Source organism: Lissotriton helveticus, chromosome 8 (assembly GCF_964261635.1).
Source record: "Lissotriton helveticus chromosome 8, aLisHel1.1, whole genome shotgun sequence".
NCBI lineage: Eukaryota > Metazoa > Chordata > Amphibia > Caudata > Salamandridae > Lissotriton > Lissotriton helveticus.
This window is the reverse complement of record NC_136069.1, coordinates 106,349,665-106,365,124: the sequence shown is the minus strand read 5'-3', so window position 1 is coordinate 106,365,124 and position 15,460 is coordinate 106,349,665. Positions and strand designations below refer to the sequence as shown.

At 53.2% G+C, this 15,460-nt stretch overlaps 1 protein-coding gene across 1 annotated transcript in view; it reads right to left on the bottom strand.

The window, feature by feature from the left end:
- B4GALT4 (beta-1,4-galactosyltransferase 4) overlaps positions 1-14,293 on the bottom strand; it is a 248,968-nt gene extending 234,675 nt beyond the window's left edge. Inside the window, exon 1 of the mRNA XM_078656709.1 lies at positions 14,144-14,293. The gene's annotated coding sequence lies outside the window, so the exon portion shown is untranslated. The remainder of the gene's footprint in view (positions 1-14,143) is intronic.
- Between the last annotated feature and the right edge of the window lie 1,167 nt (positions 14,294-15,460).

Here is a 15,460-nt window from a genome sequence, read left to right as displayed (position 1 = left end):
ACTGAGTGAGAGTATTCTGCTTAATTCAGAGACTCTGTCCATCACCACCCCTTGTTGTAAATATCCACTCCTCACACCGCATTCCTTAAAGAATTTATTAAACAGATCAGCCAGCCCACCGTGGTCCTGCTCCTCACACCCGGACCCTTACAGCATTCACAGAATAGATCACGCAGTCCTCGCATATCACAGCCTCTGCTGCTCACGCCACTGCCCTTATAACATGTGCTGGAAATACCTGCCCCGTATATATAACACCTGCTGCTTCTCCCATTGCTGCCCTTATAATATTTACTGAACACATCTGTCAGTCCGCAGTACCCCAGTGGCGCATCTAGAGACAAATTTTGGTGGGGTGCGAATAAAAATTTCAGGGGGGGGGGGTAATTCTTCCAGCAATAGGCAGAGTGGAGATGCATGGGTTATAAGAAGGGGTGAAAACTCAACAAAGCCTCATTAACAAGTAAATTGTATTTAAAGACGTGAAGTACTCCGGTGCGGCTGCAATAAGACGGTCGCCAGCCCGGGAAGCTGGCTCAGCTCGGGATGACACACAGGACAGGAGGGGGGGAGGGGCAGAAGCCCTTAGAGCCAATTGGGCGTTGCGCGCCTGCGGTACCCTCTCAATCGGAGAAACAGATCCGTCTTTCGCCAGCCCTGTGGCAGCTACTGGTACTCACAACTGCTTTTATAATATTTACTCAACACATCCGTCCTCTACAGCCCCAATACCGCCACTGCTGTTAACGCCACTGCCCTTGTGACATTTGTTGAACAAACCAGTCACTCCACAGCCCTGCTTCTATCATAGGTACCTCTCCTCGCAGCCCTGCTTCTATCATAGATACTGCTCCTCACAGCCCTGCTTCTATAAAAGATACTAATCAGCACAGCCCTGCTTCTGTCATAGATCCTTCTCCTCGCAGCCCTGCTTCCATCATAGATACTGCTCATCACAGCCCTGCTTCTATCATAGATACTGCTCCTCACAGCCCGGCCTCCATCATAGATCCTGCTCAGAACAGCCCTGCTTCCATCATAGATACTGCTCATCACAGCCCTGCTTCTATCATAGATACTGCTCCTCACAGCCCGGCCTCCATCATAGATCCTTCTCCTCGCAGCCCTGCTTCCATCATAGATACTGCTCATCACAGCCCTGCTTCCATCATGGATCCTGCTCCTCGCAGCCCTGCTTCTTTCATAGATACTGCTCCTTGCAGCCCTGCTTCCATCATAGATACTGCTCCTCGCAGCCCTGCTTCCAACATGGAGCCTGCTCCTCGCAACCCTGCTTCCATCATAGATTCTGCTCCTCGCAACCCTGCTTCCATCATAGATCCTGCTCTTCACAGCCCTGCTTCTATCATATATACTCCTCCTCGCAGCCCTGCTTCCATAATAGATACCGCTCAGCACAGCCCAGCTTCGATCACAGATACTGCTCATCACAGCCCTGCTTCCATCATAGACCCTGCTCATCACAGCCCTGCTTCTATCATAGATACTGCTCCTCACAGCCCGGCCTCCATCATAGATCCTGATCAGAACAGCCCTGCTTCTATCATAGATACTGCTCCTCACAGCCCGGCCTCCATCATAGATCCTGCTCAGAACAGCCCTGCTTCCATCATAGATACTGCTCCTCGCAGCCCTGCTTCCATCATAGATACTGCTCCTCGCAGCCCTGCTTCTATCATAGATGCTGCTCCTCGCAGCCCTGCTTCTATCATAGATGCTGCTCCTCACAGCCCTGCTTCCATCATAGATACTGCTCAGAACAGCTCTGCTTCTATCAGATACTGCTCGGAACAGCCCTGCTTCTATCATAGATACGGCTCCTCACGGCCCTGCTTCTATCATAGATACGGCTCCTCGCAGCCCTGCTTCCATCATAGATACCACTCAGGACAACCCAGCTTCGATCGTAGATACTGCTCATCACAGCCCTGCTTCGATCATAGATACTGCTCATCACAGCCCTGCTTCGATCATAGATACCGCTCAGCACAGCCCTGCTTCCATCATAGACCCTGCTCATCACAGCCCTCCTATCACAGATACTGCTCATCACAGCCCTCCTTCTATCATAGATCCTGCTCAGAACAGCCCTGCTTCCATCATAGATACTGCTCATCACAGCTTGACACAGCCGTCTCCTCACCGCCCTGCCTCTGCCCTTACTTGCAACATTTATTAAAAACAGGTCAGTCCACTGCACTACTACATCACAGCTTCGGCTCCTAGCACCGCTCCCTTACAGCCCTAACTGGGCACATCAGCACCTCCAGAGCCCTGCCACAGACTCTGCTTCTCCTCGCACCACTGCCCTTACTGGACACATCAGCACCTCCACAGCCCTGTCACGGACTCTGCTCCTGACACCACTGCCCTTACTGGACACATCAGCACCTCCACAGCCCTGTCACAGACTCTGCTCCTGTTACCACTGCCCTTACTGGACACATCAGCACCTCCACAGCCCTGTCACAGACTCTGCTCCTGATACCACTGCCCTTACTGGACACATCAGCACCTCCACAGCCCTGTCACAGACTCTGCTCCTGACACCACTGCCCTTACTGGACACATCAACACCTCCACAGCCCTGTCACAGACTCTGCTCCTGATACCACTTCCCTTACTGGACACGTCAGCACCTCCACAGCCCTGTCACAGACTCTGCTCCTGATACCACTATCCTTACTGGACACATCAGCACCTCCACAGCCCTGTCACAGACTCTGCTCCTGATACCACTTCCCTTACTGGACACATCAGCACCTCCACAGCCCTGTCACAGACTCTGCTCCTGATACCACTGCCCTTACTGGACACATCAGCACATCCACAGCCCTGTCACAGACTCTGCTCCTGATACCACTGCCCTTACTGGACACATCAGCACATCCACAGCCCCTGTCACAGACTCTGCTCCTGATACCACTTCCCTTACTGGACACGTCAGCACCTCCACAGCCCCTGTCACAGACTCTGCTCCTGATACCACTGCCCTTACTGGACACATCAGCACCTCCACAGCCCTGTCACAGACTCTGCTCCTGATACCACTGCCCTTACTGGACACATCAGCACCTCCACAACCCCTGTCACAGACTCTGCTCCTGATACCACTGCCCTTACTGGACACATCAGCACCTCCACAGCCCTGTCACAGACTCTGCTCCTGATACCACTGCCCTTACTGGACACATCAGCACCTCCACAGCCCTGTCACAGACTCTGCTCCTGATACCACTGCCCTTACTGGACACATCAGCACCTCCACGGCCCTGTCACGGACTCTGCTCCTGACACCACTGCCCTTACTGGACACATCAGCACCTCCACAGCCCTGTCACAGACTCTGCTCCGCAAACCACTGCCCTTACTGGACACATCAGCACCTCCACAGCCCTGTCACAGACTCTGCTCCGCAAACCACTGCCCTTACTGGACACATCAGCACCTCCACAGCACTGTCACAGACTCTGCTCCGCAAACCACTGCCCTTACTGGACACATCAGCACCTCCTCAGCCCGGTCACAGACTCTGCTCCTGATACCACTGTCCTTACTGGACACATCAGCACCTCCACAGCCCTGTCACAGACTCTGCTCCGCAAACCACTGCCCTTACTGGACACATCAGCACCTCCACAGCCCTGTCACAGACTCTGCTCCTGATACCACTGCCCTTACTGGACACATCAGCACCTCCACAGCCCTGTCACAGACTCTGCTCCTGATACCACTGCCCTTACTGGACACATCAGCACCTCCACAGCCACACTACTGCCCTTACTGGACACGTCAGCTCCTCTACAGCCCTGTCACAGACTCTGCTCTCCACTGCCCTTACTGGACACATCAGCACCTCCACAGCCCTGTCACAGACTCTGCTCCGCACACCACTGCCCTTACTGGACACATCAGCACCTCCACAGCCCTGTCACAGACTCTGCTCCTGATACCACTGCCCTTACTGGACACATCAGCACCTCCACAGTCCTGTCACAGACCATGCTCCTGACAACACTGCCCTTGCTGGATACGTCAGTACCTCCAGCCATGTCCTGTCACAGACTCTGCTCCTAACACCACTGGTCTTACACCTGTTACTAAAACAAGACAGTTCTCTGCACTACCCACTCCACAGCCTCTGCTCCTCACACTACTAACTACCTTACAGCACTCACTGGACACGTCAGTCTCTCCACATCCCGCCTCTGTCAAAAGCTCTGCTTCTCAGCCGCTGCCAATGCGACATTTATTAAATACAGGTCAATCAAGTCAAAGTAACTTTATTCGGTTTCAAACGAAGACCATAAAAGTTCATAAAATCATCATAACAAATTATTATTTCAGTAATCTATATACAAAACAGCACAGTAAACAGTTCATACGCCAATTCATTATATAAAATGCGAGAGAAGTATACACCTTAAAACAATCTTCTAACAAAATGTACAATCTTAATTACAAGGCACTTATCACCATTACGGCATACGGCTCCCTCCATAAAAATACATCAGAGCTAAGAGTTGTGTGATAGAGAGTTACACTAATCGGGTTCAGTAGCAATGCCTAATACCGTTTCCTGATCGCCATAGCAACTTTAATGTAGTTGGAAACCCTAGTGCATATATCATAAGTGGCCAGGGAAGATAAGTATTGAAACCCTTCGACATAAGAACACAGCCTAATATCTTTTAAAATTGGAACTGAAAATCTTCCTCTAGGCTCTTTGTAGAGGGGGCAAAATAGCATAAAGTGCACAGTGCTCTGAGCTGCCAAATTATCCCATGCATATGACACCTTAATTGGAGTGTCACTGCCACCAGATGGAGTACAGGGAACGGCGACCCGTTTCCGTGCTTGCATGACAGCTGTGGGTAACTGGATGGCCCAAAAGTGCCTTAAACTGAACTCCAGTAAAACGGAGGTGGTATTGTTCAGTAATGATCCAAACTTTTGTTGGACGCTGGAACGGTGGCCAGATTCATTGGGCCCTCTTCCGACTCCTATTAGGAAGGTGAAAAAAAAGTCTAGGAGTCGAGATGAACAACAAACTCAGTTTTAAGGATCAAGTGAACGCGGTGGTCTCCGCTACATCGTACATTCTGAGATCCTGCAAGAACATTATGCCATTCCTGCCCAAAAAAAAGTCAACAAACAGTCATTACTGCCATAGCCATGTCAAGACTGGATTATTGCAATAGTCTATATTTGAATATCCAGGAAGGGCTCATGGAAAAACTTACCTCCTGCAGAATGCAGCTGCCAGACTTGTTACCGGCATACCAAAAAATGCTTCAATCTCGGCTGAGATCAAAAGGCTCCACCGGTTGCCCATCAAAAGAAGTGTTCTGTGTAAAGCTCTGTGTGTGGTTTACAAATCCCTTCAAGGAAACGGACCCTTTCACCTGAAACGGCATTTCCATTGGTATGTACCTAGAAGAGCACTGCGCTCCTCAGAAGCAACACTGGTTTCAGTGCGCTTTGTAAAAAAATCCAACTGGGGTGGCAGAAGCTTTGTGGTCGGTGCAGCCAAAGCATGGAATGACCTCCAGTTGCTTCTAGCGCCAAGACACCCCGGGGCATTCGTGCACTGTATAAATTATAAAATCAAATCAAATCAAATCAAATCTTAGGTGCATGTCAAATCTCCGGGACTTCAGGAAGGCCCTGAAAATGTGACGCTTTACTGCCTAATTACTATTCATCACTCCATTGTGTTTAGGCCACTGAAGGACATCAGGTGTAGTGCCAGGACACTCTCGGGTAACAGTGTGCGCTCTAGAAATGTCAATAACATTAACATTAACAAGGGCAAGGCTCCAGTTTGTCTTGCCACCCAGATTGTTTTGGGAAAGCCACCAAAAAGTAAAAGGCAAGTAAACGGAATCTAGCTAAATTAAATCGAGTCTGTACATGCATGGTAAATGATAAATAAAATTGCTGTTGATTCGGGGATACACAAAGGCGGCCTGTTACATCAGGGTGAGAACAAGATATCTTCAGCCCTGCCACAGACTCTGCTCCGAACACCACTGCCCTTACTGGACACATCAGCACCTCCACAGCCCTGTCACAGACTGTGGTCCTGACACCACTACTCTTACTGGACACATCAGAACCTCCACAGCCACACCACTGCCCTTACTGGACACATCAACACCTCCACAGCCCTGTCACAGACTCTGCTCCTGACACCACTGCCCTTACTGGACACATCAGCACCTACACAGCCCTGTCACAGACTCTGCTCCTGACACCACTGCCCTTACTGGACACATCAGCACCTCCACAGCCCTGTCACAGACCCTGCTCCGCACACCACTGCCCTTACTGGACACATCAGCACCTCCACAGCCCTATCACAGACTCGGCTCCTGATACCACTGCCCTTACTGGACACATCAGCACCTCCACAGCCCTGTCACAGACCCTGCTCCGCACACCACTGCCCTTACTGGACACATCAGCACCTCCACAGCCCTGTCACAGACTCTGCTCCTGACACCACTGCCCTTACTGGACACATCGGCACCTCCACGGCCCTGTCAGAGACTCTGCTCCTGACACCACTGCCCTTACTGGACACATCAGCACCTCCACAGCCCTGTCACAGACTCTGCTCCTGACACCACTGCCCTTACTGGACACATCAGCACCTCCCTGTCACAGACTCTGCTCCTGACACCACTGCCCTTACTGGACACATCAGCACCTCCACGGCCCTGTCACAGACTCTGCTCCTGACACCACTGCCCTTACTGGACACATCAGAACCTCCACAGCCCTGTCACAGACTCTGCGCCGCACACCACTGCCCTTACTGGACACATCAGCACCTCCACAGCTCTGTCACAGACTCTGCTTCTGATACCACTGCCCTTACTGGACACATCAGCACCTCCACAGCCCTGTCATAGACTGCTCCTGATACCACTGCCCTTACTGGAAACATCAGCAACTCCACAGCCCTGTCACACACTCTGCTCCTGACACCACTGCCCTTACTGGACACATTAGCACCTCCACGGCCCTGTCACAGACTCTGCTCCTCACACCACTGCCGTTACTGGACACGTCAGTACATCCACAGCCCTGCCACAGACTCTGCTCCTGACACCACTGCCCTTACTGGACACATCAGCACCTCCACAGCCCTGTCACAGACTCTGCTCCGCATACCACTGCCCTTAGTGGACACATCAGCACCTCCACAGCCCTGCCACAGACTCTGCTCCTCACACCACTGCCCTTACTGGACACATCAGCACCTCCACAGCCCTGCCACAGACTCTGCTCCTCACACCACTGCCCTTACTGGACACATCAGCACCTCCACAGCCCTGCCACAGACTCTGCTCCTCACACCACTGCCCTTACTGGACACATCAGCACCTCCACAGCCCTGTCACGGACTCTGCTCCTGACACCACTGCCCTTACTGGACACATCAGCACCTCCACAGCCCTGTCACGTACTCTGCTCCTCACAGCACTGCCCTTACTGGACACATCAGCACCTCCACAGCCCTGTCACAGACTCTGCTCCGCATACCACTGCCCTTAGTGGACACATCAGCACCTCCACAGCCCTGCCACAGACTCTGCTCCTCACACCACTGCCTTTACTGGACACATCAGCACCTCCACAGCCCTGTCACGGACTCTGCTCCTGACACCACTGCCCTTACTGGACACGTCAGTACATCCACAGCCCTGCCACAGACTCTGCTCCTCACACCACTGCCCTTACTGGACACATCAGCACCTCCACAGCCCTACCACAGACTCTGCTCCTCACACCACTGCCCTTACTGGACACATCAGCACCTCCACAGCCCTGTCACGGACTCTGCTCCTGACACCACTGCCCTTACTGGACACATCAGCACCTCCACAGCCCTGTCACGGACTCTGCTCCTGACACCACTGCCCTTACTGGACACGTCAGTACATCCACAGCCCTGTCACAGACTCTGCTCCTGACACCACTGCCCTTACTGGACACATCAGCACCTCCAAAGCCCTGTCACAGACTCTGCTCCTGACACCACTGCCCTTACTGGACACATCAGCACCTCCACAGCCCTGTCACAGACTCTGCTCCTGACACCACTGCCCTTACTGGACACATCAGCACCTCCACAGCCCTGTCACAGACTCTGCTCCTGACACCACTGCCCTTACTGGACACATCAGCACCTCCACAGCCCTGTCACGGACTCTGCTCCTGACACCACTGCCCTTACTGGACACATCAGCACCTCCACAGCCCTGTCACGGACTCTGCTCCTGACACCACTGCCCTTACTGGACACGTCAGTACATCCACAGCCCTGTCACAGACTCTGCTCCTGACACCACTGCCCATACTGGACACATCAGCACCTCCAAAGCCCTGTCACAGACTCTGCTTCTGACACCACTGCCCTTACTGGACACATCAGCACCTCCACAGCCCTGTCACAGACTCTGCTCCTGACACCACTGCCCTTACTGGACACATCAGCATCTCCACAGCCCTGTCACAGACTCTGCTTCTCACACCACTGGCCTTACTGGAGACGTCAGTACATCCACAGCCCTGTCACAGACTCTGCTCCTGACAGCACTGCCCTTACTGGACACATCAGCACCTCCACAGACCGTGTTCCTAATACCACTGCCCTTACTGGACACATCAGCACCTCCACAACCCTGTCACAGACTGTGCTCCGCACACCAATGCCCTTACTGGACACATCAAAACCTCCACAGCCCTATCACTGACTCTGCTCCGCACACCACTGCCCTTACTGGAAACATCAGCAACTCCACAGCCCTGTCACACACTCTGCTCCTGACACCACTGCCCTTACTGGACACATTAGCACCTCCACGGCCCTGTCACAGACTCTGCTCCTCACACCACTGCCCTTACTGGACACGTCAGTACATCCACAGCCCTGCCACAGACTCTGCTCCTGACACCACTGCCCTTACTGGACACATCAGCACCTCCACAGCCCTGCCACAGACTCTGCTCCTCACACCACTGCCCTTACTGGACACGTCAGTACATCCACAGCCACACCACTGCCCTTACTGTACACATCAAACCTTCACAGCCATGCCACAGACTCTGCTCCTGACACCACTGCCCTTACTGGACACATCAGCACCTCCACAGCCCTGTCACAGACTCTGCTCCGCATACCACTGCCCTTAGTGGACACATCAGCACCTCCACAGCCCTGCCACAGACTCTGCTCCTCACACCACTGCCCTTACTGGACACATCAGCACCTCCACAGCCCTGCCACAGACTCTGCTCCTCACACCACTGCCCTTACTGGACACATCAGCACCTCCACAGCCCTGTCACGGACTCTGCTCCTGACACCACTGCCCTTACTGGACACATCAGCACCTCCACAGCCCTGTCACGTACTCTGCTCCTCCCAGCACTGCCCTTACTGGACACATCAGCACCTCCACAGCCCTGTCACGGACTCTGCTCCTGACACCACTGCCCTTACTGGACACGTCAGTACATCCACAGCCCTGCCACAGACTCTGCTCCTGACACCACTGCCCTTACTGGACACATCAGCACCTCCACAGCCCTGTCACAGACTCTGCTCCGCATACCACTGCCCTTAGTGGACACATCAGCACCTCCACAGCCCTGCCACAGACTCTGCTCCTCACACCTCTGCCCTTACTGGACACATCAGCACCTCCACAGCCCTGCCACAAACTCTGCTCCTCACACCACTGCCCTTACTGGACACATCAGCACCTCCACAGCCCTGTCACAGACTCTGCTCCTCACACCACTGCCCTTACTGGACACATCAGCACCTCCACAGCCCTGTCACGGACTCTGCTCCTGACACCACTGCCCTTACTGGACACATCAGCACCTCCACAGCCCTGTCACGTACTCTGCTCCTCACACCACTGCCCTTACTGGACACATCAGCACCTCCACAGCCCTGTCACGGACTCTGCTCCTGACACCACTGCCCTTACTGGACACATCAGCACCTCCACAGCCCTGTCACGGACTCTGCTCCTGACACCACTGCCCTTACTGGACACGTCAGTACATCCACAGCCCTGTCACAGACTCTGCTCCTGACACCACTGCCCTTACTGGACACATCAGCACCTCCAAAGCCCTGTCACAGACTCTGCTCCTGACACCACTGCCCTTACTGGACACATCAGCATCTCCACAGCCCTGTCAAAGACTCTGCTTCTCACACCACTGGCCTTACTGGAGACGTCAGTACATCCACAGCCCTGTCACAGACTCTGCTCCTGACAGCACTGCCCTTACTGGACACATCAGCACCTCCACAGACCGTGTTCCTAATACCACTGCCCTTACTGGACACATCAGCACCTCCACAACCCTGTCACAGACTGTGCTCCGCACACCAATGCCCTTACTGGACACATCAAAACCTCCACAGCCCTATCACTGACTCTGCTCCGCACACCACTGCCCTTACTGGACACATCAGCACCTCCACAGCCCTGTTACAGACTGTGCTCCTGATACCACTGCCCTTACTGGACACATCAGCACCTCCACAGCCCTGTCACAGACTCTGCTCCTGACACCACTGCCCTTACTGGACACATCAGTACCTCCACAGCCCTGTCACAGACTCTGCTCCGCACACCACTTCCCTTACTGGACACATCAGAACCTCCACAGCCCTATCACTGACTCTGCTCCTGACACCATTGCCCTTACTGGACACATCAGCACCTCCACAGCCCTGTCACAGACTCTGCCCCTGATACCACTGCCCTTACTGGACACATCAGCACCACCACAGCCCTGTCACAGACTCTGCTACTCACACCACTGGCCTTACTGGAGACGTCAGTACATCCACAGCCCTGTCACAGACTCTGCTCCTGACAGCACTGCCCTTACTGGACACATCAGCACCTCCACAGACCGTGTTCCTAATACCACTGCCCTTACTGGACACATCAGCACCTCCACAACCCTGTCACAGACTGTGCTCCGCACACCAATGCCCTTACTGGACACATCAAAACCTCCACAGCCCTATCACTGACTCTGCTCCGCACACCACTGCCCTTACTGGACACATCAGCACCTCCACAGCCCTGTTACAGACTGTGCTCCTGATACCACTGCCCTTACTGGACACATCAGCACCTCCACAGCCCTGTCACAGACTCTGCTCCTGACACCACTGCCCTTACTGGACACATCAGTACCTCCACAGCCCTGTCACAGACTCTGCTCCGCACACCACTTCCCTTACTGGACACATCAGAACCTCCACAGCCCTATCACTGACTCTGCTCCTGACACCATTGCCCTTACTGGACACATCAGCACCTCCACAGCCCTGTCACAGACTCTGCCCCCGATACCACTGCCCTTACTGGACACATCAGCACCACCACAGCCCTGTCACAGACTCTGCTCCTGACACCACTGCCCTTACTGGACACATCAGCACATCCACAGCCCTGTCACAGACTCTGCTCTTGACACTACTGCCCTTACTGGACACATCCGCACCTCCACAGACCGGTCATAGACTCTGCTCCGGATACTACTGCCCTTACTGGACACATCAGAACCTCCACAGCCCTTTTACAGACTCTGCTCCGCACACCACTGCCCTTACTGGACACATCAAAACCTCCACAGCCCCATCACTGACTCGGCTCCGCACACCACTGTCCTTACTGGACACATCAGCACCTCCACAACCCTGTCACAGACTCTGCTCCGAACACCACTGCCCTTACTGGACACATCAACACCTCCACAGCCCTGTCACAGACTCTGCTCCTGATACCACTGCTCTTACTGGGCACGTCAGTACATCCACAGCCCTGTCACAGACTCTGCCCCTGATACCACTGCCCTTACTGGACACATCAGCACCCCCACAGCCCTGCCACAGACTCTGCTCCTGATACCACTGCCCTTACTGGACACAGCACCTCCACAGCCCAGCCACAGACTCTGCTCCTGACACCACTGCCCTTACTGGACACATCAGCACCTCCACAGCCCTGTCACAGACTCTGCTCCTGACACCACTGCCCTTACTGGACACATCAGCACCTCCACAGCCCTGTCACAGACTCTGCTCCTGACCCCACTGCCCTTACTGGACACATCAGCACCTCCACAGCCCTGTCACAGACTCTGCCCCTGACACCACTGCCCATACTGGACACATTAGCACATCCACAGCCCTGTCACAGACTCTGCTCCTGACACCACTGCCCTTACTGGACACATCAGTACATCCACAGCCCTGTCACAAACTCTGCTCCTGACACCACTGCCCTTACTGGACACATCAGCACCTCCACAGCCCTGTCACAGACTCTGCTCTTGACACTACTGCCCTTACTGGACACATCCGCACCTCCACAGCCCTGTCACAGACTCTGCCCCTGATACCACTGCCCTTACTGGACACATCAGAACCTCCACAGCCCTTTTACAGACTCTGCTCCGCACAACACTGCCCTTACTGGACACATCAGAACCTCCACAGCCCCATCACTGACTCGGCTCCGCACACCACTGTCCTTACTGGACACATCAGCACCTCCACAACCCTGTCACAGACTCTGCTCCGAACACCACTGCCCTTACTGGACACATCAACACCTCCACAGCCCTGTCACAGACTCTGCTCCTGATACCACTGCTCTTACTGGGCACGTCAGTACATCCACAGCCCTGTCACAAACTCTGCCCCTGATACCACTGCCCATACTGGACACATCAACACCTCCACAGCCCTGTCACAAACTCTGCTCCTGATACCACTGCCCTTACTGGACACATCAGCACCTCCACAGCCCTGTCACGGACTCTGCTCCTGACACCACTGCCCTTACTGGACACATCAGCACCTCCTCAGCCCTGTCACAAACTCTGCTCCTGATACCACTGCCCTTACTGGACACATCAGCACCTCCACAGCCCTGTCACAGACTCTGCTCTTGACACCACTGCCCTTACTGGACACATCAGCACCTCCACAGCCCTGTCACAGACTCTGCTCCTGACACCACTGCCCTTACTGGACACATCAGCACCTCCACAGCCCTGTCACAGACTCTGCTCTTGACACCACTGCCCTTACTGCACTTATTAAAACAAGACAGTTCTCTGCACTACCCACACCACAGCCTCGGCTCCTCACACTACTTACTCCCTTACAGCACTCACTGGACACGTCAGTCTCTCCACATCCCGCCTCTGTCAAAAGCTCTGCTTCTCAGCCACTGCCAACGCGACATTTATTAAATACAGGTCAGTCCACTGTACTCTCCACAGCACAGCCTCTGCGCCTCACATCCCTGCCCTTTTATAGCTAGCTGCCCACACCAGCCTCCCCACAGCCCTGCCACACCCCTCACGTGAGGGGCGCTACTACTGCCCGTCCACACCCTGCACTTTATTTTATTTAATGCGTTTTTATATAGCGCGGACTTTACCCGAAGGTGTCAGAGCGCTTTACAATAGGAACAGAACTGATACACGAGGCGAAAATTACAAGCGCACACATTACAAAAGCAAACGTTACGTTACAAGAGGCAATGGTGAGCAGACAAAATACAAGAGGTAGCAAACAGTACATTACAGGAGAAAAAAGTGACATGTGAGAAGGTTACAAAAGCGTACAAGTAGGTAGAGTATTGCAATACATGGCAGACACTCAAACACAAGAACAAACGTTACGTAGGCAATGGTGGCACTTGTGCACAGACCCCTGCCACACAGCGCAGGCATGGAGGGTGGTACTGCGAGGAAATGCCACAGTGAAAAACATAATACAGCCAGAGAGGGGGGGGGGGGCTGGAGGCTCAGCCCCTGTCCGGGGCCCCAGGCTGAGAGGGTGGACTGCAGGTACCCCAGGCTGAGAGGGAAGAATGCAGGGCCCCAGGCTGAGAGGGAGGAATGAGGGGCCCCAGGCTGAGAGGGGGGACTGCAGGGGCCCCGTGGCCCCAGGCTGAGAGGGGGAATGCAGGGGCCGCCTCCACTGACTGCACAGCCCGAGCAGGGCCGAGGATGCTCCTCCGCCGCCCTCAGCGCTGTATCCGGGGGAGGCACTCACCTGCCGCCGCGAGGGGTCATCCTGTCCCCGGGGAGTCGAGGCCGGCCATCCCTCGGCGTCAGCAGCCCTGGAAGAAGGCCTCTGGGCCGGCCCCTCTCTCCTGCACAGGCCGGGGCTGGCCTCCGCGCCGGGGGAGTGGCCCCTCCTGCCAGCGCGTCTAACGGAGCCGCTGCAGACTCCGCCCCGGCCCCTCCTCCAGCTCTGCCTGACCCTGCCTCGGAGCAGGAACTGACGGCCAGGCGCTGCTGCAGCTGCAGGCTGGCGTCGCAGCGCTACAGCACCGTGCGGCGTCTGCACAGAGGGCTTCCTTCATGAACGAGCGGTCAGTTTACCCGCAGCAAAAACAATATTCATTCGGAAATGGGTAATAATCATAACTTTATTAAAAAAAAATGGAAAAAGCATGTGTAAAAGAAAATCATAATCTCCACTTTTCAAATTACTTTTCTTCTTCTTTCTAAACCCAGCTGTGCATTTACAAGTTCCATTGGTTGTTTTATAGAATAAATGTTTCCTGCTGAAGCTCATTTTTTTTTATTTATGCAAATATGACATATGTAATGGTAAAACGCATTTTATCCCCAGAATACATTACAGAGAATACATGCCAACACTCCCACTTTAGGCAAAACACTCAATTTTATTTGAACAAAAATACTTAATATTTTCTTCCCCTTTAAACGTCACCTCTTCAATACAAGTTAATTTGGAGAATAATAGTCCTCCAATGTATTTTTCTAAATCTACTTATCTGTTCCCAAATGTTGACATGTATGCTGTTATAACATACTAGTAATCAGGACACAAACCGTAAGGAAAATAGTGGGGCGACTTATTGAGTGCAATTCGCAAATGACGACACAGGAAGTCACGTCCACGAGGTGATGGCATGCCCATATAATCATCTTTACTTAAAAGCTAAAAGGGCCTTTTGTACAGAAACAACAACTTAACATAATCACAAAGAAAAACAAAGATAGCATTTTTGGTTTTAATTTTTATAAATCACTTATTTTTTCCACATTTCAAAGGTGCAACTGAGTGTGGTAATGGCTCAAACCGACAATAGTTTTTATTAAATAGACACGTGGAACTCGTAAATTACCTTTTCAAACTGCATTTAGTTAGTAAAGGAAAATTCCGGGTGTACATTTTAAATATTAAACCTGCTGATGATCAGTCTTTTTCTGGGCCCACTTTAGTTACCATATATCTTCCTTCAATGGATCTTTCATATACACACTGAGGGATGAGAGAGGTAGTATGTCATCATTCAATGTCACTTAACATTGTAACGCAATTGTGTACACAATAAGG